We start from the raw sequence: 27,336 nt of genomic DNA, 5'->3' as shown, positions 1-27,336 counted from the left end.
AGCCTGTAACTCACTCCCGGGTATCTGCTATTCTATATATAAAGCACCTGAACCCCTCGATCAGATTCTAGCCCGTAACTCACTCCTGGGTATCTGTTATTCTATATATAAACCCTCCAAACACCTCAATTAGATTCCAGCCTGTAACTCACTCCCGGGTATCTGTTATTATATATATATAAAGCATCTAAACCCCTCAATCAGATTCTAGCCTGTAACTCACTCCCGGGTATCCGTTATTCTATATATAAACCCTCCAATCACCTCGATTAGATTCCAGCCTGTAACTCATTCCCGGGTATCTGTTATTATATATATAAAGCACCTGAACCCCTCGATCAGATTCTAGCCTGTAACTCACTCCCGGGTATCCGTTATTCCATATATAAACCTCCCCTCCGAACCCCTCAATTAGATTCCAGCCTGTAACTCACTCCCGGGTATCTGTTATTCTATATATAAACCCTCCAAACCCATCGATTAGATTCCAGCCTGTAACTCACTCCTGGGTATCCGTTATTCTATATAAAACTCACCTCCGAACCCCTCGATTAGATTCCAGCCTGTAACTCACTCCCGGGTATCCGTTATTCTACATATAAAGCACCTGAACCCCTCGATCAGATTCTAGCCTGTTGTTCAGATTGCTCTGATTAGACTGCTGCTAGAATGCCTTGTTTCCTGGTTTCTTTCAGGTTCTGTCTGCAAGTGGAGCCTTGCGCACCCTGGCCACCGAGGAGCATCCAATGGGAGCTGATGGGATGTACGACAAGCTACGGATGCTGAACGTACAGACAGGGAGCTGGGGAGGGAGGCCAGGCTGGTACCAGGGAAGCTCGGTACCAGGGCAAGCCAGTACAGGTAACCTAAACGGCGCATCACCTGAGCGCATCTGTTTTATCGACAAGAATGTATTTTATGCAAGTGCTGATTATTCATGGGGTGTAGTGGCTCAGTGGCTAGCATGCATGCCTCTGATCCAAAAGGTTGAGAGTACAAGTCCAGCTCGAGAGACTTGAGCACAAAATTTAGACTGGCGCAATACTAAGGCACTGCAGCACCATCGAAGGGGCTGTTTTTCAGATGAGACATTTAACCAAGGCCCCATCTGCTCTCTCGGATGGATGTAAATAGATCCCATGGCACTATTTCGAAGAAGAGTGGGGGAGTTATCCCCGATGTCCTTGGCTCAATATTTATCCCTCAACCAACATCACCTAAAACAGATTATCTGGTCATTATCACAGTGCTGTTTGTGGGAGCTTGCTGTGCACAAATTGGCTGCTGCGTTTCCCACATTACAACAGTGACTACACTCCAAAAGTACTTCATTCCCTGTAAAGCGCTTTGGCAGGTTCTGAGGTTGTGAAAGGCGCTATGTAAATGCAAGTCTTCCTTTTAGGCCCTGATTATTTTTCTGGACTCACAGTGAACAAGGGGTTTGGGTGGGTTTATATAGAATAATGGACGGGAGGCCCACGAGCCAATAGAATATACAAACTTTTTGGTCTACTGCCACATTATTTTTCGCATTTATGAGATCATGCGTCCTTTGTGTAGTTGTGCCTGTGGCGGTCACAAGGCCATCATAAGATCATAAGAACATAAGAATTAGGAACAGGAGTAGGCCATCTAGCCCCTCGAGCAGCTCCGCCATTCAACAAGATCATGGCTGATCTGGCCGTGGACTCAGCTCCACTTACCCACCCGCTCTCCGTAACCCTTAATTCCCTTATTGGTTCAAAATCTATCTATCTGTGATTTAGAAACATAGAAACATAGAAAATAGGTGCAGGAGTAGGCCATTCAGCCCTTCTAGCCTGCACCGCCATTCAATGAGTTCATGGCTGAACATGAAACTTCAGTACCCCCTTCCTGCTTTCTCGCCATAACCCTTGATCCCCCGAGTAGTAAGGACTTCATCTAACTCCCTTTTGAATATATTTAGTGAATTGGCCTCAACTACTTTCTGTGGTAGAGAATTCCACAGGTTCACCACTCTCTGGGTGAAGAAGTTTCTCCTCATCTCGGTCCTAAATGGCTTACCCCTTATCCTCAGACTGTGACCCCTGGTTCTGGACTTCCCCAACATTGGGAACATTCTTTCTGCATCTAACCTGTCTAAACCCGTCAGAATTTTAAACGTTTCTATGAGATCCCCTCTCATTCTTCTGAACTCCAGTGAATACAAGCCCAGTTGATCCAATCTTTCTTGATAGGTCAGTCCCGCCATCCCGGGAATCAGTCTGGTGAACCTTCGCTGCACTCCCTCAATAGCAAGAATGTCCTTCCTCAAGTTAGGAGACCAAAACTGTACACAATACTCCAGGTGTGGCCTCACCAAGGCCCTGTACAACTGTAGCAACACCTCCCTGCCCCTGTATTCAAATCCCCTCGCTATGAAGGCCAACATGCCATTTGCTTTCTTAACCGCCTGCTGTACCTGCATGCCAACCTTCAATGACTGATGTACCATGACACCCAGGTCTCGTTGCACCTTCCCTTTTCCTAATCTGTCACCATTCAGATAATAGTCTGTCTCTCTGTTTTTACCACCAAAGTGGATAACCTCACATTTATCCACATTATACTTCATCTGCCATGCATTTGCCCACTCACCTAACCTATCCAAGTCACTCTGCAGCCTAATAGCATCCTCCTCGCAGCTCACACTGCCACCCAACTTAGTATCATCTGCAAATTTGGAGATATTGCATTTAATCCCCTCGTCTAAATCATTAATGTACAATGTAAACAGCTGGGGCCCCAGCACAGAACCTTGCGGCACTCCACTAGTCACTGCCTGCCATTCTGAAAAGTACCCGTTTACTCCTACTCTTTGCTTCCTGTCTGACAACCAGTTCTCAATCCACATCAGCACACTACCCCCAATCCCATGTGCTTTAACTTTGCACATTAATCTCTTGTGTGGGACCTTGTCGAAAGCCTTCTGAAAGTCCAAATATACCACATCAACTGGTTCTCCTTTGTCCACTTTACTGGAAACATCCTCAAAAAATTCCAGAAGATTTGTCAAGCATGATTTCCCTTTCACAAATCCATGCTGACTTGGACCTATCATGTCACCATTTTCCAGATGCACTGCTATGACATCCTTGATAATTGATTCCATCATTTTACCCACTACTGAGGTCAGGCTGACCGGTCTATAATTCCCTGTTTTCTCTCTCCCTCCTTTTTTAAAAAGTGGGGTTACATTGGCTACCCTCCACTCCATAGGAACTGATCCAGAGTCAATGGAATGTTGGAAAATGACTGTCAATGCATCCGCTATTTCCAAGGCCACCTCCTTAAGTACTCTAGGATGCAATCCATCAGGCCCTGGGGATTTATCGGCCTTCAATCCCATCAATTTCCCCAAAACAATTTCCCGACTAATAAAGATTTCCCTCAGTTCCCCCTCCTTACTAGACCCTCTGACCCCTTTTATATCCGGAAGGTTGTTTGTATCCTCCTTAGTGAATACCGAACCAAAGTACTTGTTCAATTGGTCCGCCATTTCTTTGTTCCCCGTTATGACTTCCCCTGATTCTGACTGCAGTGGACCTACGTTTGTCTTCACCAACCTTTTTCTCTTTACATACCTATAGAAACTTTTGCAATCCGCCTTAATGTTCCCTGCAAGCTTCTTCTCGTACTCCATTTTCCCTGTCCTAATCAAACCCTTTGTCCTCCTCTGCTGAGTTCTAAATTTCGCCCAGTCCCCAGGTTCGCTGCTATTTCTGGCCAATTTGTATGCCACTTCCTTGGCTTTAATACTATCCCTGATTTCCCTAGATAGCCACGGTTGAGCCACCTTCCCCTTTTTATTTTTACGCCAGACAGGAATGTACAATTGTTGTACTTCATCCATGCGGTCTCTAAATGTCTGCCATTGCCCATCCACAGTCAACCCCCTAAGTATCATTCGCCAATCTATCCTAGCCAATTCTCGCCTCATACCTTCAAAGTTACCCTTCTTTAAGTTCTGGACCATGGTCTCTGAAATTACTGTTTCATTCTCCATCCTAATGCAGAATTCCACCATATTATGGTCACTCTTCCCCAAGGGGCCTCGCACAATGAGATTGCTAATTAATCCTCTCTCATTACACAACACCCAGTCTAAGATGGCCTCCCCCCTAGTTGGTTCCTCAACATATTGGTCTAGAAAACCATCCCTTATGCACTCCAGGAAATCCTCCTCCACCGTATTGCTTCCAGTTTGGCTAGCCCAATCTATGTGCATATTAAAGTCACCCATTATAACTGCTACACCTTTATTGCATGCACCCCTAATTTCCTGTTTGATGCCCTCCCCAACATCCCTATTACTGTTTGGAGGTCTGTACACAACTCCTACTAACGTTTTTTGCCCTTTGGTGTTCTGCAGCTCTACCCATATAGATTCCACATCATCCAAGCTAATGTCTTTCCTAACTATTGCATTAATCTCCTCTTTAACCAGCAATGCTACCCCACCTCCTTTTCCTTTTATTCTATCCTTCCTGAATGTTGAATACCCCTGAATGTTGAGTTCCCAGCCCTGATCATCCTGGAGCCACGTCTCCGTAATCCCAATCACATCATATTTGTTAACATCTATTTGCACAATTAATTCATCCACCTTATTGCGGATACTCCTTGCATTCAGACACAAAGCCTTCAGGCTTGTTTTATTAACACCCTTTGTCCTTTTAGAATTTTGCTGTACAGTGGCCCTTTTTGTTTTTTGCCTTGGGTTTCTCTGCCCTCCACCTTTCCTCATCTCCTTTCTGTCTTTTGCTTTTGTCTCCTTTTTGTTTCCCTCTGTCTCCCTGCATTGGTTCCCATCCCCCTGCCATATTAGTTTAAATCCTCCCCAACAGCACTAGCAAACACTCCCCCTAGGACATTGGTTCCAGTCCTGCCCAGGTGCAGACCGTCCGGTTTGTACTGGTCCCACCTCCCCCAGAACCGGTCCCAATGCCCCAGGAATTTGAATCCCTCCCTGCTGCACCACTGCTCAAGCCACGTATTCATCTGCACTACCCTGCGATTCCTACTCTGACTATCACGTGGCACTGGTAGCAATCCCGAGATTACTACTTTTGAGGTCCTACTTTTTAATTTAGCTCCTAGCTCCTTAAATTCGTTTCGTAGGACCTCATCCCTTTTTTTGCCTATGTCGTTGGTACCAATGTGCACCACGACAACTGGCTGTTCTCCCTCCCATTTCAGAATGTCCTGCACCCGCTCCGAGACATCCTTGACCCTTGCACCAGGGAGGCAACATACCATCCTGGAGTCTCGGTTGCGGCCGCAGAAACGCCTATCTATTCCCCTCACAATTGAATCCCCTATCACTATTGCTCTCCCACTCTTTTTCTTGCCCTCCTGTGCAGCAGAGCCAGCCACGGTGCCATGAACTTGGCTGCTGCTGCCCTCCCCTGATGAGTCATTCCCCTCAACAGCACCCAAAGCAGTGTATCTGTTTTGCAGGGGGATGACCACAGGGGACCCCTGCACTACCTTCCTTGCTCTACTCTTCCTGCTGGTCTTCCATTCCCTATCTGGCTGTGGACCCTTTCCCTGCGGTAAGACCAACTCACTACACGTGATACTCACGTCATTCTCAGCATCGTGGATGCTCCAGAGTGAATCCACCCTCAGCTCCAACTCCGCAACGCGGTCGGTCAGGAGCTGGAGGTGGACACACTTCCCGCACACGTAGTCGTCAGGGACACCGGAAGCGTCCCTGAGTTCCCACATGGTACAGGAGGAGCATAACACCCGACTGAGCTCTCCTGCCATGTCTTAACCCTTAGATACACTTAAACTGGTAATAACAATGTTAAAAGTTACTGACCAATATAAGAAGAAAAAGAAAAACTACTCACCAATCACCAGCCAATCACTTACCCCCTAGGCTGTGACGTCACCTTTGTATCTTTGCCTTCTCCCTGCAGCTGCACCGGTACGCCTCTCGCCGACCCCGGACTCGCGCTGCTCCGAGCTCCCGCCTCCTCGACTGACTGCTCCGAGCTCCCGCTGGCCTTTATAGGCCTCTCGCCGACCCCGGACTCGCGCTGCTCCGAGCTCCCGCCTCCTCGACTGACTGCTCCGAGCTCCCGCTGGCCTTTATAGGCCTCTCGCCGACCCCGGACTCGCGCTGCTCCGAGCTCCCGCCTCCTCGATGAGCTAGCCTCAACTGCTTCCTTGGGCAGAGAATTCCACAGATTCACAACCCTCTGGGAGAAGAAATTCCTTCTCAACTCGGTTTTAAATTGGCTCCCCCGTATTTTGAGGCTGTGCCCCCTAGTTCTAGTCTTCCCGACCAGTGGAAACAACCTCTCTGCCTCTATCTTGTCTATCCCTTTCATTATTTTAAATGTTTCTATAAGATCACCCCTCATCCTTCTGAACGCCAATGAGTAAAGACCCAGTCTGCTCAATCTATCATCATAAGGTAACCCCCTCATCTCCGGAATCAGCCTAGTGAATCGTCTCTGTACCCCCTCCAAAGCTAGTATATCCTTCCTTAAGTAAGGTGACCAAAACTGCAGGCAGTACTCCAGGTGCGACCTCACCAATATCCTGTACAGTTGCAGCAGGACCTCCCTGCTTTTGTACTCCATCCCTCTCGCAATGGAGGCCAACATTCCATTCGCCTTCCTGATCACCTGCAAACTAACTTTTTGGGATTCATGCACAAGGACCCCCAGGTCCCTCTGCACCTCAGCATGTTGTAATTTCTCCCCATTCAAATAATATTCCCTTTTACTGTTTTTTTTTCCAAGGTGGATGACCTCACATTTTCCAACATTGTATTCCATCTGCCAAACCTTAGCCCATTCGCTTAACCTATCTGAATCTCTTTGCAGCCTCTCTGTGTCCTCTACACAACCCACTTACCCACTAATCTTTGTGTCATCTGCAAATTTTGTTACACTACACTGTGTCCCCTCTTCCAGGTCATCTATGTATATTGTAAACAGTTGTGGTCCCAGCACCGATCCCTGTGGCACACCACTAACCACCGATTTCCAACCTGAAAAGGACCCATTTATCCCGACTCTCTGCTTTCTGTTAGCCAGCCAATTCTCTATCCATGCTAAAACATTTCCTCTGACTCCGCGTACCTTTATCTTCTGCAGTAACCTTTTGTGTGGCACCTTATCGAATGCTAAATACACCACATCCATCGGTACACCTCTATCCACCATGCTCGATATATCCTCAAAGAATTCCAGTAAATTAATTAAACATGATTTCCCCTTCATGAATCCATGCTGCGTCTGCTTGATTGCACTATTCCTATCTAGATGTCCCACTATTTCTTCCTTAATGATAGCTTCAAGCATTTTCCCCACTACAGATGTTAAACTAACCGGCCAATAGTTACCTGCCTTTTGTCTGCCCCCTTTTTTAAACAGAGGCGTTACATTAGCTGCTTTCCAATCTGCTGGTACCTCCCCAGAGTCCAGAGAATTTTGGTAGATTATAACGAATGCATCTGCTATAACTTCCGTCATCACTTTTAATACCCTGGGATGTATTTCATCTGGACCAGGGGACTTGTCTACCTTGAGTCCCATTAGCCTGTCCAGCACTACCCCCCTAGTGATAGTGATTGTCTCAAGGTCCTCCCTTCCCACATTCCCGTGACCAGCAATTTTTGGCATGGTTTTTGTGTCTTCCACTGTGAAGACCGAAGCAAAATAATTGTTTAAGGTCTCAGCCATTTCCACATTTCCCATTATTAAATCCCCCTTCTCATCTTCTAAGGGACCAACATTTACTTTAGTCACTCTTTTCCATTTTATATATTGGCAAAGGTTTTTACTATGTGTTTTTATGTTTTGCGCAAGTTTACTTTCGTAATCTATCTTTCCTTTCTTTATTGCTTTCTTAGTCATTCTTTGCTGTCGTTTAAAATTTTCCCAATCTTCTAGTTTCCCACTAACCTTGGCCACTTTATACACATTGGTTTTTAATTTGATACTCTCCCTTATTTCCTTGGTTATCCACGGCTGGTTACCCCTTCTCTTACCGCCCTTCTTTGCCTCACCATAACTGCTGAATTGTTCAGGAGAGGAGAAAGGACCAGCTTTGCAGAAAGTGTTGGACATGCCCAAAGGGTGAAATTGGTATCGGGCTGCAGCACGAAATGGAGAGATAGTAAATCAACCGCCCGTTTTACACCCTGCTCATTGACTTTGATGGAAAGGAATATCAGGCAGGGTGCCTAACAGGGGGCCGATTCGCTAACGCTGCGTTTTGTTCGACCGTTCCAGACCAATTTCCCCACCTCCCTCGTCCAAAGGGAAAGATGAGTTATAGATTGATCGATTCACCTGTCATCTGTTCTGATGAGAGTTACACCAGAAACATTGATCTACCGTTTCACTCTCAGATGCTGTGAGGATTTATAAGAAAATAAGAAATAGGAGCAGGAGTAGGCCATACGGCCCTTCGAGCCTGCTCCGCCATTCAATAAGATCATGGCTGATCCACTTCCCCGCCCGCTCCCCATAACCCCTTATTCCCTTATCGGTTAAGAAACTGTCTATCTCTGTCTTAAATTTATTCAATGTCCCAGCTTCCACAGCTCTCTGAGGCAGCGAATTCCACAGATTTACAACCCTCTGAGAGAAGAAATTCCTCCTCTTCTCAGTTTTAAATGGGCGGCCCCTTATTCTAAGATTATTTGTTGTGCATTTCCGCTTTATTTTGTTTCGGATTCCCGCCATTTGCTGTTCCCTTTTTGCCTGTCTTTTGTGTGAAAGACTGGACCAGGATTTGTTAGCTTATCGGGCCTGTGCTGCTACAAGTACATCTCGCTGCTCAGTTGTCAGATATTAAACCCTTGGTGCTCAGTTAGTGCTCCCACTTTCCTCTCTCACAAGGCCTAATATATTTTAGACGAGGGTTGTGCGACCTTCATGTCCTAATTTTACCGGCATTGTGCCCCCTTTTTCCAAACAGACAGCTGCCAGCAGCTGGAGGTCAGAGGTGAAAATGGCAGCGGGGTCAACGTGAACGGAGAAGATTCTGACGAGTCCCAGATCCGACTCCAGCTTAAAAGGAAGCTCCAGCGAAACCGCACGTCCTTCACACAGGATCAGATCGAGGCGTTGGAGAAAGGTACCAGCAGCCCAACTCTCCCGGTATAAATAAAGGCTGTGAATTCCCTCGGATCTGCTCCGGCTCCGTAACTTCACCGTCAGTTCGTCGGAAGTGCAGCGGAAATCCTGGTGGAGCTGGAGCGACTCTGAGGAAATGACCGGCCAACCTTTTGCTCAAAGTCATACAGATACATGTTTGACTCGTCCCTTTATGTCTCTCGTTCAGAATTAGCATGGATAGAGGATTGGCTAACGAACAAAAAACAGAATGTAGGGTTGGCAACCAGTAACTCGTGGGGTGCTGCAGGGATCAGTACTGAGACCCCAACTATTTACACTCTATATTAACGACTTGGAGGAAGAGACTGAGTGTAACGTAGCCAAGTTTGCTGACGATGCAAAGATGGGAGGAAAAGCAATGTGTGAGGAGGACACACAAAATCTGCAAAAGGACATAAACAGGTTAAGTGAGTGGCAAAAATTTGGCAGATGGAGTACAATGTTGGAAAGTGTGAGGTCATGCATTTTGGCAGAAAAAAATCAAAGAGCAAGTTATTATTTAAATGGAGAAAGATTGCAAAGTGCTGCAGTACAGCGGGACCTGGCGGTACTTGTGTATGAAACTCAAAAGGTTAGTATGCAGGTACAGCAAGTGATCAGGAAGGCCAATGGAATCTTGGCCTTTATTGCAAAGGGGATGGAGTATAAAAGCAGGGAAGTCTTGCTACAGTTGTACAGGGTATTGGTGAGGCCACACCTGGAATACTGCGTGCAGTTTTGGTTTCCATATTTACGAAAGGATATACTTGCTTTGGAGGCAGTTCAGAAAAGGTTCACAAAGTTGATTCCAGAGATGAGGGGGTTGACTTTTGAGGAAAGGTTGAGTAGGTTGGGCCTCTACTCATTGGACTTCAGAAGAATGAAAGGTGATCTTATTGAAACGTATAAGATCATGAGGGGGCTTGACAAGGTGGATGCAGAGACTAGAACTAGAGGGCATAATCTTAGAATAAGGGGCCGCCCATTTAAAACTGAGATGAGGAGAAATTTCTTCTCTCAGAGGGTTGTGGATCTGTGGAATTCACTGCCTCAGAGAGCTGTGGAAGCTGGGACATTGAATAAATTTAAGACAGAAATCGACAGTTTCTTAAACAATAAGGGAATAAGGGGTTATGGGGAGCGGGCAGGGAAGTGGACCTGAGTCCATGATCAGATCAGCCATGATCTTATTGAATGGCGGAGCAGGCTCGAGGGGCCGTATAGCCTACTCCTGCTCCTATGTCTTATGTTCTTGCTTTGTTCATTTCTCTCCCTACCTTCTTCCTTACTTTTTCTCCCTGTGCACAAAAAATCTAGGCCGACTCTCCCAGTGCAGTGCTGAGGGAGTGCCGCACTGTCGCAGGCACTGTCCTTCGGATGAGACGTTAAACCGAGGCCCCGTCTGCCCTCTCAGGTTGGCGTAAAAGATCCCACGGCACTATTTTGAAAAAGAACAGGGGGAGTTTTCCCCGGTGTCCTGGGGCCAATATTTATCCCTCAATCAACATAACAAAAAAACAGGTTATCTGGTCATTATCACATTGCAGTTTGTGAGAGCTTGCTATGTGCAAATTGGCTGCCGCGTTTCCCACATTACAATAGTGACTACACTCCAAAAGTATTTTGTTGGTTGTAAAGTGCTTTGAGACGTCTGGTGGTTGTGAAAGGTGCTATATAAATGCATGTCTTCTTTCTGCCTATCTTCCTGCTGTCTTCTCTATAACTCTGTTTCTCAATTACCCTCTTTCCCCAGCTCTCACATAGAAACATTGAAACAGAAAATAGGAGCCTGCACCGCTATTCAATATAATCATGGCTGATCATACAACTTCTGTACCCCATTCCTGCTTTCTCTCTATACCCCTTGATCCCTTTAGCCGTAAGGGCCACATCTAACTCCCTTTTGAATATGTCCAACGAACTGGGCTCAACAACTTTCGGTACAGAATTCCACAGGTTAACAACTCTCTGGGTGAAAGAGTTTCTCCTCATCTCGGTCCAATATGGCTTACCCCTTATCCTTAGACTGTGACCCCTGGTCTGGACTTCCCCAACATCGGGAACATTCTACCTGCATCTAACCTGTCCAGTCCCGTCAGAATTTTATAAGTTTCTATGAGATCCCCTCTCATCCTTCTAAATTCCAGTGAGTATAAGCCTAACCGATCCGGTCTTTCCTCATATGTCAGTCCTGGCATCCCGGGAATCAGTCTGGTGAACCTTTGCTGTATTCCCTCAATAGCAAGCACGTCCTTCCTCAGATTAGGAGACCAAAACTGCATACAATACTCAAGGTGAGGCCTCACCAAGGCCCTGTACAACTGCAGTAAGACCGCCCCACTCCTATACTCAAATCCTCTCGCTATGAAGGCTAGCATGCCATTTGGTTTCTTTACTGCCTATGTACCTGCATGCCTACCTTCAATGACTGATGTACCATGACACCCAGGTCTCGTTGCACCTCCCCTTTTATTAATCTGTCACCATTCAGATAATAATCTGCCTTCCTGTTTTTGCCACCAAAGTGGATAACCTCACACTTATCCACATTATACTGCATCTGCCATGCATTTGCCCATTCACCTAACCTGTCCAAGTCCCCCTGCAGCCTCTTAGCATCCTCCTTACAGCTCACACTGCCGCCCAGCTTAGTGTCATCTACAAACTTGGAGATATTACATTCAATTCCTTCATCTAAATCATTAATGTATATTGTAAATATACACCTCACTTGCTGTTGCAAAGACTCCCCTGCTTGTATCCTATCCCATACAAAGTACTGCAGCCCCACTATCTATATCCTTGATGACCTCTACTGGCTCCCTGTCCCCCACTGGACTTGTGACTTGTGAAATCCCATCCACTCCTCTCTTTTGACTCTGATCTTCATTGCATTCCTCTCCCCTCCCTTCCCTTCCCCATTGGTGGCAGAGCCTTTAGCCACTTTGCACTCGCGTTCTGGAATCCTTTCCTTAAACTTATCCAGCTTGCTACCTCAGTCTTCGAAAGATATTCAAAATGTGGCAGCTTCAGTCACCTCTCCTGGCATTTCACCAACTTCCCGCTCCCTTGTCAAGCACCTTGGGACATTCTGATCTGTGAAAGGTGCTGGATAAACGTTAGGTTATGTACTCGGGGTGTGGAAAGGCCATCGGGCCTGTAGGCACTCGCTCTACTCCTTACTGGACTCTCCCTGTATCCCCACCCTTCCTCCCCCACCACCTTCTGGGAGAGACAAAATAACACAGAGACCTGTAGCCAATTCAGGAACCGCTGCAGAAGTTGCTCTCTCACCGTTCAAAGGCAATCAAAGAAGCCCCAGAGACCCCCAACCCATTGGTTATTACCTAAATATAAGTTACTGTGCATTGCCTTGTTCATTGTTAGTTTATCACTCTAGTTGAGTGGAGGAAGTGCATCCGGGAGGGCGCTGAGCACCTCGAGTCTCGTCGCCGAGAGCATGCAGAAATCAAGCGCAGGCAGCGGAAGGAGCGTGCGGCAAACCAGTCCCACCCACCCCTTCCCTCAACCACTGTCTGTCCCACCTGTGACAGGGACTGTAATTCCCGTATTGGACTGTTCAGTCACCTAAGAACTCATTTTTAGAGTGGAAGCAAGTGTTCCTTGATTTCGAGGGACTGCCTATGATAAGAACATAAGAAATAGGAACAGGAGTAGGCCATATGGCCCCTCGAGCCTGCTCCGGCATTCAATAATTTCATGGCTGATTTAATCATGGACTCAGCTCCACTTCCCCGCCCGCTCCCCATAACCCCGTATCCCCTTATCGTTTCAGAAAGTGTCTATTTCTGTTTTAAATGTGTTCAATGTCCCAGCTTCCACAGCTCTCTGAGGCAGCGAATTCCACAGATTTACAACCCTCTGAGAGAAGAAATTTCTCCTCATCTCTGTTTTAAATGGGTGGCCCCTTATTCTAAGATCATGCCCTCTAGTTCTAGTCTCGCCCATCAGTGGAAACATCCTCTCTGCATCCACCTTGTCAAGCTCCCTCATAATCTTATACGTTTAGATAAGATCATCTCTCCTTCTTAATTCCAATGAGTAGAGGCCCAATCTACTCAACCTTTCCTCATAAGTCAACCCCCTCATCCCCGGAATCAACCTAGTGAACCTTCTCTGAACTGCCTCCAAAGCAAGTATATCCTTTCGTAAATATGGAAACCAAAACTGCACGCAGTATACCAGGTGTGGCCTCACCAATATCTTATATAGCTGTAGCAAGACTTCCCTGTTTTTATACTCCATCCGCTTTGCAATAAAGGCCAAGATACCATTGGCCTTCCTGATCACTTGCTGTACGTGCATACTATCCTTTTGCATTTCATGTACAAGTACCCCCAGGTCCCACTGTACTGTGGCACTTTGCAATCTTTCTCCATTTAAATAATAAGTTGCTCTTTGATTTTTTTCTGCCAGAGTGCATGACCTCACACTTACCAAAATTATACTCCATCTGCCAAATTTTTGCCCACTCACATAGCCTGTCTATGTCCTTTTGCAGATGTTTTGTGTCCTCACACATTGCTTTTCCTCCCATCTTTGTATCGTCAGCAAACTTGGCTACGTTACACTTGGTATCTTCTTCCAAGTCGTTAATATAGATTGTAAATAGTTGGGGTCCCAGCACTGATCCCTGCGGCACCCCACTAGTTACTGGTTGCCAACCCGAGAATGAACCATTTATCCCGACTCTCTGTTGATGATGATGATGATGATGATGAGTTCAGTCTTAGAGTTACTAATCCTCCAAGAATGCCCCGGAGTCTCCAGGAATGAAAGATTAACCTCTTGGACAATACTGCGAGCAACCCAGAGGAAAATCGTAGCGGTGTGATTTAAAAAAAATAAATGTGAACACCATTGTAATAAAACTATTGGAGATGGTGGAAAACAGGCTGTTTGATTGGGTGGGATGCTTGGAGGTGGGAGGCCGTGTGATGGAACCTCCAGGAATACGTCACACCTCAGTTGGAAACTCAAGTTGAGTCAGACTCGGGTTGAAGTGTCCAGAGTAATGCCCCTAATGTACCCCACATTGGCTGGCCAGCAGTGCGTGTTCGGGTTTTAGCTGCAGGTAATTGGCTTCCTCCCCACCCGCTCAGAGGCTTGCAAGTTTACCTTGACATGACATTTGACCTTCCTGTCACGGGGACGTGGCCATCAGCTCTTGGCCGGTCTTTTAAATGGAGTGCACCCCTATCCGTCTTCAGGAGAGATGGGGAAGGGGGTGCTGATTCGTTGGAGAAGACCACCTCCTACTCATCAATCACTCTCCGAGTTTGAGGAATGGCCATGTGGTCTGGAGGTGGCAGGAAGAGTTCCTATTGGGAAAACAAAAGGAATGTTTGCCTTTAAAATTCTTGATTTTAAAATGTTCATCCTTGTTTTCAAATCCCTCCATGGCTTCGCCCCACCCTATCTCCCACAACCCTCCGAGATAGCTGCGCTCCTCTAATTCTGGCCTCTTGCCTATCCCTGATTATAATCGCTCCACCATTGCCGGCCGTGCCTTCAGCTGCCGAGGCCCCAAGCTCCGGAATTCCCTGCCTAAACCTCTCTACCTCTGTAGTATATGCAAGCACTCTGATAACGACTCCACGAGGTAAGGGTATTGTACTTGAACTGTAGTGACCTTAGTCTGTTTATTGCAGCTCCTTGAGTCCATACACAATGAGGAGAGCTCCCTTTTATACCTGGTTACCTGCAGTGTGCAGGTGACCCTTAGGTCTCCACCAGTAGCACCCTCTGGTGCTACAGGTGTGGTGTATATAGTGTGAAGTTACATTCAGTGGTCTAGTGTTGCAGTACATATATTAACATACATAACAACCTCTCTCTCCTCCTTTAAGACGCTCCTTAAAACCTACCTCTTTGACCAAGCTTTTGGTCACCTGTCCTAATATCTCAAAAATATTCCTGTCTTATAACACCACTGTGAAGTGCCTTGGGACGTTTTACTAGGTTAAAGGCGCTAGTTGCTGCTATGAGTTGTTATACTGGAGTGAGATGGTAATGGGAGATCCCCCAACACCAGTAGATCAAACCTGGATTGCATATTCTGATGCCCTTCAACAGTGCTGTGTAATAGAAATGACTGACTGGCCACAGTGTGGAGTGGCAACACCATTTTAGCCACATGCACTATTTTTAGTAGAAAACGCCTTCCAGGCAATACAGGTAAGCGTGCTTCACACGTGTATATCTACTTAACAACCATCTACCGCCATTCAGAAACCAAGGGAGTAAAGAAGCCACAACGATCAGAAACACACTCGCACGTTCTGATTTTTGCCTTACCATTTTACCAACAAAATCACAAAAGGGTTAAAGTTCACACGCACATGCCGTCCAACTCTGAGAGTACACGCACAACGACTGTGTCTGTTCCTCATTTTTTATTTACCGAGATCGAATGCAATTAGCCACATCTTGATTCCCAATTAGCCTTAGTGGTGAATGTATTGGACGACACTGCTTTGCCAGGGTTGGGAGCAGCCAGAAAGTGTATGAAAGTATATGAGTAATTCGAGACACGCCTTGCGATAAGTGCAGCATACGCGGGAGGAACAGGTGACTTTGGGCCTATGGTTCCTAAAGCTCTCCACCACTGAGGCTATTCCTCGCCTCATGCCTGGGTCTGTTGTAGACTGACCGATAGAGGTTGATTGTTACGTTTAGTCAACAACTCCATTATTGCACCATGCGACCACCAGGATGGGAGAAGTCGAACTAGGTGGACCTGGGTCTTTTTTCAGAAGAACATAAGAAATAGGAACAGGAGTCAGCCATTCGGCCCCTTGAGCCTGCTCAGCCGCTCAATAAGATCACGGCTGGTCTACCTCAACGCGACCTTCCTGCTCTATTCCAGCATCCCTTGATTTCCTTAATACCCAAAAACCTATCGCTCTCTGTCTTGAATATACTGAACAACTGAGCATCCACAGCTCTCTGGGGTAGAAAATTCCAAAAATTCGAGTGAAGAAATTTATCCTCATCTCAGTCCAGCAATTGCTATGTTCCTATAATACATCTGGATGGTGTGATGAGAGATCTTGGGCAGTAAAGGGATGAATGTCCCTGATTTGAATGGCTTATTCTCACTAAGAACTCACCAAAGAACTCATTTTTAGAGTGGAAGCAAGTCTTCCTTGATTTCGAGGGACTGCCTCTGATGATGATCACTTTCCGTACGATTGTAACCAGTTTCAGCTTACCAGCAGTGCCTATTGTAAACTTTATTTTTCATTTTTTTTTAAAGAATTTGAACGTACTCACTACCCAGATGTCTTTGCCAGGGAAAGGTTAGCGGCTAAAATCGACCTGCCTGAAGCCAGAATACAGGTAACTGGAAAAGAGATGTGTCTAGGTCGGTATGAGACACGGTGAACAGCTCAAGCTTTTTGTGGTCTGGAGTCCGCTACAATGGGGTTCCCTGTAGCTCTTGAATCTGAGGCACAAAGGATGCTGTTGTGATTGTGGTTAACACACATTATTAGAATGGATACAGCCAACTACATCTGCTGTGATGTAGAGTCGCCTGTGGTTTAGTGGGGTAGCACCCACATGCAGGTTGTGGGTTCAAGTCCCACTCCAGGGACCTGAGCACATAAATCGAGGCTGACACTATTGTGATGCTGAGGGAGCGCCGCACTGTCGGAGGTGTCGTCTTTCAGATGAGATGTTAAACCAAGGCCCTGTCTGCTTTTTCAGGTAAGAAGTTCAAAGATGTCATGACACTATTTCGAAGAAGAGCATGGAAGTTATCCTTTGTGTCCTGGCCAATATTTATCCCTCAATCAGCATCACTAAATCAGATTATCTGGTCATTTTCACATTGCTGCTTGTGGGAGCTTGCTGTGTGCAAATTGTATGCTGATTTCCCACATTACAACAGTGACTACACTCCAAAAATACTTAATTGGCTGTAAAGCGCTTTGAGATGTCCGGTGGTCATGAAAGGCGCTATATAAATGCAAGTATTTCTTCTTTATCTGACCCATGTGGCACCTGTGAAGTTTTGCTATGCTTAAAGCATAATATGTTTCTGTCATAACCCTCCCCCATTCCCGTGGAACACAAGTGACTTGATGTCTGGAGACTGCTAGGATCATAGGAACAGGAGTAGGACATTTTGCCCCTCGAGCCTGTTCCGCCATTCAATGAGATCATGGCTGATCTGTGACCTAACTCCATATCCTTTGCCCCATATCCCTTAATACTTTTGGTTAACAGAAATTGCTTGATTGAAGAATCACATTTTCATGAGTACAGAGAGGCGCTGTTAGGGCTACACTAACACTGAAAGCACGGATGTGGATTGAATCCATTTTACAATGTGAAGTCAGCTAGAAAATCTGGAGTTGGGATTGCAGGATTCTGCCACTGTCCTACAGGGGGCCTCATTTTCAGGGGGAGGGTCCTCTACGAGTGAGCCTTTGGTGGTTTGGAGGCACATCTGTGGTGCAACTTGCCAAAGACTCTGGAACTGCTCGTGGTAGCGAGCTGGTCCTGGGGGCAAGGGACTCCGCTTGCTGGAGGAGAAATCGAGGTTCCTCAAGTAGCCCCCTCACAAAGAGGGCTTCTTCAACCCTCCACCTCTGCCCCACACCAACATTTTGCCAATCACCTTAATCTGTGTCCTCTAGTTAGCAACCCTTCCGCCAATGGGAATAGGTTTTCTCAATCTACTCCGCCTCGACCCCTCATGATCTTGAACACCTCTATCAAATCCCCCCTTAACCTTCTCTGTTCTAAGGAGAACAACACCAGTCTCTCCAAATAACTGAAGTCCCTCATCCCTGGTACCATTCTAGTAAGTTGGCCACTTCGTCTACGGGGATCTAGGCCCCGCCCCCTGTATGGACCCTCCAGATAAGAACATAATTAGGAGCAGGAGTCGGCCATTCGGCCCCTCGAGCCTGCTCCGCCATTCAAAAATATCATGGCTGATCTTCTACCCAACTCCACTTTCCTGCACTATCCCCATATCCCTTGATTCCCTTAATATGGAAAAATCTATCAATCTCCGTCTTGAATATACTCAACGACTGAGCTTCCATAGCCCTCTGGGGTAGAGAATTCCAGAGATTCACCACCCTCTAAGAAGTTTCTAATCATCTCAGTCCTAAATGGTCGACCCCTTATTCTGAGACTGTGACCCCTGGTTCTAGACTCCCCAGCCCGGGGGAAACATCCTCCCTGCATCGACCCTGTCAAGAATTGTGTATGTTTCAATGAGATCACCTCTCATTCTTCTGAACTCTAGAGAATATCGGCCTAGTCTGCTCAATCTCTCCACATAGGACAATCCCCCCATCCCAGGAATCAGATCCTCACTTCTGCCAGGCATGCCTAGATAGACCAGGTGTCCCTGCACCGATCATACATTGGGTCCCAACTGATGGACTAGGAGTATGAAATCTCGATTTCGGGTGGGTCCCAACTGATGGACTAGCAGTATGAAATCTCAATTTAGGGAGCCGTGTTTTGCGGTCATTTCAGTGATGCCTCCGAGCTGATAGCCTGAGTCTACCACAATGGTCCATACCATTTCGGGGCCTATGTATCTCTGATTTCCAATGGGCTTTGCCTGGAGCTGTGGCAGCAACTAAGCTCATTAGGAAATGCGGGTTTCCACTCGTGTGATGTTGCCCAGGGACAACTTATAACAAGGCAAAGCAGTCACCAGCTGTCACAGAGCCAGCGCCAATCGATCGGGACCACACAAAACACAAAAGCAAAATACTGCCAATGCTGGAAATCTGAAATAAAAACAGAAAATGCTGGAAATGCTCAGCAGGTCAGGCAGCATCTTTGGTTCGAGACTGGAGTTGACTCCTTAGCCCCCATTGTTGAGTAGAGGAATTCTGCCCTGTTTTTCAACCCTGGTTGATTGGAGCACTCTTGTCTCCAAGCCAAACGTTAGTGGGTTCAAGCTCCCCCAGAGACTGGAGCACATATTCTAGGCTGACACTCCCAGTGTAGTACGGAGGGAATGCTGCACTGCCAAAGGGACCGTCTTTGATGAGACGATAAACCGAGGCCCGTCTGCCCTCAGCTGGAAGTAAAAGATCCCACAGTACTCTTTGCAGAAGAGCAGGAGAGTTCTCCCCGGTGTTCTGGCCAAGATCTATCCCTCAACCAGTATCACTAAAAACAGATTATCTGGTCATCATCTCATTGCTGTTTGTGGGATCTTGCTTGTGCGTAAATTGGCTGCCGTGTAACGTACTTTTCCACAGTGACCACACTTCATAGAAACATAGAAAATAGGTGCAGGAGTAGGCCATTCAGCCCTTCGAGCCTGCACCACCATTCAATATGATCATGGCTGATCATGCATTTCAGTACCCCATTCCTGCTTTCTCTCCATACCCCTTGATCCCTTTAGCCGTAAGGGCCACATCTAACTCCCTTTTGAATATATCTAACGAACTGGCCTCAACAACTTTCTGTGGTAGAAAATTCCACAGGTTCACAATTCTCAGAGTGAAGAAGTTTCTCCTCATCTCGGTCCTAAATGGCTTACCCCTTACTCTTAGACTGTGACCCCTGGTTCTGGACTTCCCCAACATCGGGAACATTCTTCCTGCATCTAACCTTTTTGAGGATGTTTCCAGTAGAGTGGACAAGGGAGAACCATTTGATATGGTATATTTGGACTTTCAGAAGGCTTTCGACAAGGTTCCACACAAGAGATTAATGTGCAAAGTTAAAGCACATGGGATTGGGGGTAGTGTGCTGACATGGATTGAGAAATGGTTGTCAGACAGGAAGCAAAGAGTAGGAATAAATGGGTACTTTTCAGAATGGCAGGCGGTGAGTAGTGGGGTACCGCAAGGTTCTGTGCTGGGGCCCCAGCTGTTTACACTGTATATTAATGATTTAGACGAGGGGATTAAATGTAATATCTCCAAATTTGCGGATGACACTAAGTTAGGTGGCAGTGTGAGCTGCGAGGAGGATGCTATGAGGCTGCAGAGCGACTTGGATAGGTTAGGTGAGTGGGCAAATGCATGGCAGATGAAGTATAATGTGGATAAATGTGAGGTTGTCCACTTTGGTGGTAAAAACAGAGAGACAGACTATTATCTGAATGGTGACAGATTAGGAAAAGGGGAGGTGCAACGAGACCTGGGTGTCATGGTACATCAGTCATTGAAGGTTAGCATGCAGGTACAGCAGGCGGTTAAGAAAGCAAATGGCATGTTGGCCTTCATAACGAGGGGATTTGAGTACAGGGGCAGGGAGGTGTTGCTACAGTTGTACAGGGCCTTGGTGAGGCCACACCTGGAGTATTGTGTACAGTTTTGGTCTCCTAACCTGAGGAAGGACATTCTTGTTATTGAGGGAGTGCAGCGAAGGTTCACCAGACTGATTCCCAGGATGGCGGGACTGACCTACCAAGAAAGACTAAATCAACTGGGCTTGTATTCACTGGAGTTCAGAAGAATGAGAGGGGAACTCATAGAAACGTTTAAAATTCTGACGGGTTTAGACAGGTTAGATGCAGGAAGAATGTTCCCAATGTTGGGGAAGTCCAGAACCAGGGGTCACAGTCTAAGGATAAGGGGTAAGCCATTTAGGACCGAGATGAGGAGAAACTTCTTCACCCAGAGAGTGGTGAACCTGTGGAATTCTCTACCACAGAAAGTTGTTGAGGCCAATCCACTAAATATATTCAAAAAGGAGTTAGATGTAGTCCTTACTACTAGGGGGATCAAGGGGTATGGTGAGAAAGCAGGAATGGGGTACTGAAGTTGCATGTTCAGCCATGAACTCATTGAATGGCGGTGCAGGCTAGAAGACCTACTCCTGCACCTATTTTCTATGTTTCTATGTTTCTCTGTTTCTAACCTGTCCAATCCCGTCAGAATTTTATATGTTTCTATGAGATACCCTCTCATTCTTCTCCATTCCAGTGAATATAAGTACTTCAAAAGTACATCATTGGCTGTAAAGCGCTTTGCGATATCCTGAGGTTGTGAAATGTATAAATGCAAATCTTCTTATTTGTATTTGACACACTATTCCTGGCAGTCCTCCCTTATTAACTGGACAAATTAACAACTTCTCTGCTGTTCGCAGTATGATTTATTTATATCTGAATTCAATAGCATTTTGCATTATCATCTTTCATAAAACCCTTGACACTTATTGCCCAGCTGGGCCATTCTTTTTCCTTTCTCACTCTCAAGGTATGGTTTTCAAATCGACGCGCCAAATGGAGGAGGGAAGAGAAACTCCGCAATCAAAGGAGGCAGGCATGTAGTGGCCCGAGTCACGTTCCCATCAACAGCAGCTTCTCGCCCACGCTTTATCAGTCGCTTCCGCAGCCCGCAACCTCAGGTCATTATACCATAACTCGTCGAATCAACCCTCTTCTTTTCTTTTTTCTCCCCTATTTTTTTTTCCATCTTTCGGATGGGACCTTAAACCGAGGCCCTTGTCTGCCCTCTCAGGTGGACGTTAAAAAAAAAATCCCACGCCGCTATTTCGAAGAAGAGCAGGGGGCGTTATCCCCGGGCAATATTTATCCCGCAAAACATCACTGAAACAGATGATCTGGTCATTATCACCATTGCTATTTGTGGGAGCTTGCTGTGCGCAAATTGGCTGCCGCGTTTCCTTCATTACAACAATGGCTATACTTCAAAAAGACTTAATTGTCTGTAAAGCGCTTTGGGACATCCTGAGGTTGTGAACATTGTTATGTCTTTCCCTCCCTTCGCCTGAGCTACTGATACTTGCTGGGGTTCGGTTCCACACAGGGACATAGCTTGTAAATTGCTCCCCCCATCCCTGCAAATGTTGTCTCCTAGGATCGCAGTCTCTTCTCGACCATTTAGCCCTCCTCCACCCATAGCCACTACTCCTCCTGTGACCATTTATCCGTGGGACTTGAGGCCCTGACACTGATTTTGCAGCATTGTCCTATCTGCCGCTTCTTATTCTTTGGGTGAAATGATGAAAAAATCGTTTAAAAAAAATGATGTTCCATATCTCTGTGCGGAGCTGCGATAAATTGGAAAGAAATTGCTGCCTTCTGATGCCCCCTGGCCTTACAGGCACAGGGTGACCTCGTAACCACGGCCAAATATTCATGTGGGAGCCAAAATAGTGCTGTTTGACCTGGGGGGGGCATCACAGCCAAGCCCTACCTTGTCCAGGCCCAGTGTCCATACCAGTGCACTGCATGGCAATTGGGCATGGGAATCCTGGGTGACTTCTTTCCTCCTTAGTCCAAGAATGGCAATGCCAATTGCGCCACCCAGCTCCTGTCCCTGCTGAAATCGGCTCAGTCAGTTAATGTGAGGTGTTGTTGACGTTATTTTTATTCTCTTCAGGACCAATGCTGGGCAGAAACGAGCCCTCTCTCACAAACAGTTACAGTGGGCTTCCACCAATGCCAGCCTTCGCCATGGCAAATAATCTCCCCCTACAGGTAAGATCTACCGAGGTGGGAGCGGGATGGTGCTGAATGGAGGCACCACTGGCAGTATATTGTATGTAATGCCAGCTCAGCTTAATTGGTAGCAATGTAGACTCTTGAAATGAGAATGCTGATTCCTGGATTTAGCGCATGTTCTAAGTTGGCACCTCAGTACAATAACTGAGAATGCTTCATTGTCAGTAGTTCTGCCTGCGTGAAATGTTGAACCAAGGCCATGTCTGACTGTGGTTCAAGTGAACTGTAAAAGATCCACTATTTTAGGAAGAGTAGCGAGTTCTCTGGCGTGGACACGATGGGCCGAAATGGCCTCCTTCCGTGCTATAAATTTCTATGATTCTATGATTCTCCTGGTGTCCTAGCCTCCCTCAACCAACACCACTGAAAACAGATTACTTGGTCATTTATCTTGTTGTTTGTGTGCCTTCGGCAAATCGGCTGTTGTAAGAACGTAAGAAATAGAAGCAGGAATAGGCATACGGCCCCCTCGAGCCTGCTCCGCCATTTAATATCATGGCTGATCCGATCATGGACTCAGGTCCACTTCCCTGCCCGCTTCCCATAACCCCTTATCCTCTTCTCGGTTAAGAAACGATCTCTGTCTTAAATTTATTTAATGTCCCCACTTCCACAGCTCTCTGAGATAGCGATTTCCACAGATTTACAACCCTCTGAGAGAAGAAATTCCTCCTCATCTCAGTTTTAAATGGCTGGCCCCTTATTCTAAGATTATGTCCCCTAGTTCTAGTCTCCCCTATTCACTTCATAAAGTAACTCGTTGGTTATGAAGTGCTTGGGAGATCTTAAATACATGATCATGCCCTATATAATAATCAGGATGCTCTATATAATAATCAGGATGCCCTATATAATAATCAGGATCATGCCCTATATAATAGTCAGGATGCCCTATATAATAATCAGGATCATGCCCTATGTAATAGTCAGGATCATGCCCTATGTAATAGTCAGGATGCCCTATATAATAATCAGGATGCCCTATATAATAATCAGGATCATGCCCTATATAATAATCAGGATGCCCTATATAATAATCAGGATCATGCCCTATATAATAATCAGGATGCTCTATATAATAATCAGGATGCCCCTTATAATAATCAGGATCATGCCCTATATAATAATCAGGATGCCCTATATAATAATCAGGATCATGCCCTATGTAATAGTCAGGATGCCCCTTATAATAATCAGGATCATGCCCTATATAATAATCAGGATGCCCTATATAATAATCAGGATCATGCCCTATGTAATAGTCAGGATGCCCTATATAAGAATCAGGATCATGCTCCATATAATAATCAGGATTATGCCCTATAGAATAATCAGGATCATGCCCTATAGAATAATCAGGATGCCCTATATAATAATCAGGATGCCCTATATAATAATCAGGATGCTCTATATAATAAACGGTAGCATAGAGGCCTGGACAAATGATCCGGAAATATGGGTTTAATTCTCACCATGGCAGCTGGGGAATTTAAATTCAGTTAATTAAATAAATATGGAATAAAAATCAGTAATGAAACAAATTGTCATAAAAAAAAAAATCCATCTGGTTCACTAATGTCCTTTAGGGAAGGAAATCTGCCGCCCTGACCCGGTCTGGCCGATATGTGACTCCAGACCCACAGCAATGTGGTTGACTCTTAACTGCCCCTCTGAAATAGCCTAGCATGCCACTCAGTTGTATCACAGCGCTAGGAAAACCTTCACCACACGGACTGCAGCGGGTCAAGAGGTTGGCTCACCTTCTCGAGGGCGATTAGAGATGGTCACTAAATGCCGGTCTTGCCGGCGATGCCCACATCCCGTAAGTTCATTTAAAAAATTGAGCAGGACATGACCATGCCCGCTATAATGATCAGGACATCATGCCCTATATAATAATCAGGACATGAGCATGTAATGTAAAGACATTTTTTCTTTTACTTGTAATTTCCACAGGATTCCTTTGATCTCCCATTGTAACTTTGGCGGAAGGTCAGTGAAACTCCTGGAGCAGCCGAAAATGGCCACTTACTTGCTTCCTCCTGGGGATCTGCCAGAGTTATGGCGGGAGATCGAGAGACCCTTGGCGGGCGGAAGGGCGGGCAAGAGGCTTTGTTGAGCTGGGACTAACAAACCCAAATCAGCCACTTCTCAGAAGGGCTGCTAAATCCTATAAGGAGCTTCCAGTGTTTTGGGATGGGGCCAATACCCAATTTTACTCTCCCTCCTTCATCCATTTCCCTCATCCACTCCTTCTGTCACATTCGTACATTGCAGCAGTGACTGCACTTCAAAAAGTACTTCTTTCTTTCTCTCTTTTACATCGAATATCCAGCATACAAACAGGCCATTCGGCCCAACCAGCCTATGCCGGTGTTTATCCTCCACTGCCTCCTCCCGTCCTTCCTCATCTAACCCTATCCTTCTATTCCTTTTTTCCTCATTACAACAATGACTATACTGCAAAAGCATTCATTGGCTGTAAAGCGCTTTGAGACGCCCGGTGGTCGTGAAAGGCGCTATATAAATCCAACTCTTTTTTTTCCTTTTTCGTGTACTTATCTAGCTTAAAGGCGTCTGTGCTAATTGCCTCAACCACTCCATGCGGTAGCGAGTTTTAGATCTGCGTTTCGGTGATCTCTCCAAGGGTGGTCTTCAAGAGAGACATTTCACGATCTTCTGTCTTCCAGCAATCTGTTCAGCCAGGTCAAACCTCCTCGTATTCTTGCATGATTCCGGCCAGCCCATCTGTCAGCGTGCGGAGCTATGACGCGTACACTCCTCCTCACATGCAGCCGCACCTGAACTCGCAGTCCCTGGCTTCAACAGGAGCTTCCTCTACAGGTGAGGCCCATGAGTCACATGCAGCAAATGTGGTGAGTAAGCGGTCTGTGTTAAGAGTGGGCCGACTCTCGCTGAGGTTCGCTGACAGCACGGTCCCTCGCCCAAAGTGGGAACCCAAGATCACTAAGTCAATTATAGTCAATCCTACTCCTGCTCCAGTAAGTAGTCTGTTTGGTGTCAACCGTGGCTCAGTTTGTAGCACTCTCATCTCCCAGTCAGAAGGTTGTGGGTTCTAGTCCCACCACAGACATAATCTGGCCACACAATCTGATCTCACACTCCAGTGCCGTACTAAGGGAGAGATGAAACGTTAAACCGAGCGTGTCCTCTCAGGTGAACATAAAAGATACCACCGCAATATTCCGAAGAAGAGCAGGGGAGTTCTCCCCGGTGTCCTGGCCAGTATTTATCCCTCAACCAACATCACTAAAACAGATTATCTGTTACTGTTTGTGGGACGTTGACGTGCGCACGTTGGCTGCCGCCTTTCCTGCATTACAACAGTGACTAACCTTCAGAAGTACTTCTTTGGCTGTAAAGTGCTTTGAGATATCCCGAGGTCGTGAAAGGTGCTTTATAAATGCAAGTCTTTCTTTCGATTCAGACAAGGCTCAAACTTGGGACCCATGATCTGAATGGCTGTGTATCTACTTATTCAGCTGTGGGAGGAGCCTCAATAAATGTCTTTATGGAGCGTCTCATTGAGTGGTAGAACAAGCCTTTGTTCTGTGTTATGTACATGCTGAAGTAGGGAGGCTTCCACAAAGGGGTGGAAAAGGCAAACAAAGGGAAGAGAGTCTCATGACACCACTATGTCAGACAATGAGTTGGAGGCGGGCAGGACTTACGGCAGGGCTCACAGCAAACAGTCTATTTTACAGCAAACAAAATCTATGTACTCATCAGAGACTGTATAAAGAGCGCACTACAGCAAACAGTCTACAGTATCTATTTAAACAGCGCACTACAGCAACAGTCAACAGTGTCTATTTAAACAGCACACTGCAGCAAACAGTCTACAGGTCTATTTAAACAGCGCACTACAACAATCAGTCTACAGAATCTATTCAAACAGCATACTACAGCAATCAGTCTACAGAATCTATTTAAACTGCACACTACACAAACAGTCTACAGTGTCTATTTAAACAGCACACTACAGCAACAGTCTACAGTGTCTATTTAAACAGCACACTACAGCAACAGTCTACAGTGTCTATTTAAACAGTACACTACAGCAACAATCTACAGTGTCTATTTAAACAGCACACTACAGCAATCAGTCTACAGAATCGATTTAAACAGCACACTACAGCAATCAGTCTACAGTGTCTATTTAAACACCGCACTATAGCAAACAGTCTACAGTGTCTATTTAAACAGCACACTACAGCAACAGTCTACAGTGTCTATTTAAACAGCACACTACAGCAATCAGTCTACAGAATCGATTTAAACAGCGCACTACAGCAATCAGTCTACAGAATCTATTAGAACCTAGGTAATAGAGAGGCTCAACAAATTAGAACTTTTGCACTGGAACAGAAAAAGTTAAGAAGGTGGGGGCGGGGGGAATAAATTGAATTTTTCCAAAATCAAGGCTTTGAGAAGGGAAATAGTAAAAGATTGTATTGATTGGTTTTTTGAATTAAATTCAGGATTATGACTGGAAAAAAAGGGTGAAATTAGACTACGTTTTTTTTCACACAACATCACTGGAGATTTGTCAGCTTATTTATTTTCATTTTCCGTATTTTGTCTTTCTCCACAGGACTTATCTCCCCTGGAGTGTCGGTCCCGGTTCAAGTTCCTGGAGGTGATCAAGACATGGCTCAGTATTGGCCCAGGCTGCAGTAA

General features: G+C 46.0%; 1 pseudogene; it reads left to right on the top strand.

The window, feature by feature from the left end:
* The first annotated feature begins 722 nt into the window (after positions 1-722).
* Positions 723-27,336, top strand: LOC139230522 (paired box protein Pax-6-like; annotated as a pseudogene).

The sequence above is a fragment of the Pristiophorus japonicus genome, chromosome 19 (assembly GCF_044704955.1).
Source record: "Pristiophorus japonicus isolate sPriJap1 chromosome 19, sPriJap1.hap1, whole genome shotgun sequence".
Lineage (NCBI taxonomy): Eukaryota > Metazoa > Chordata > Chondrichthyes > Pristiophoridae > Pristiophorus > Pristiophorus japonicus.
Note: the sequence above shows the minus strand (reverse complement) of the source record. Positions and strands in the feature narration are given on the sequence as shown.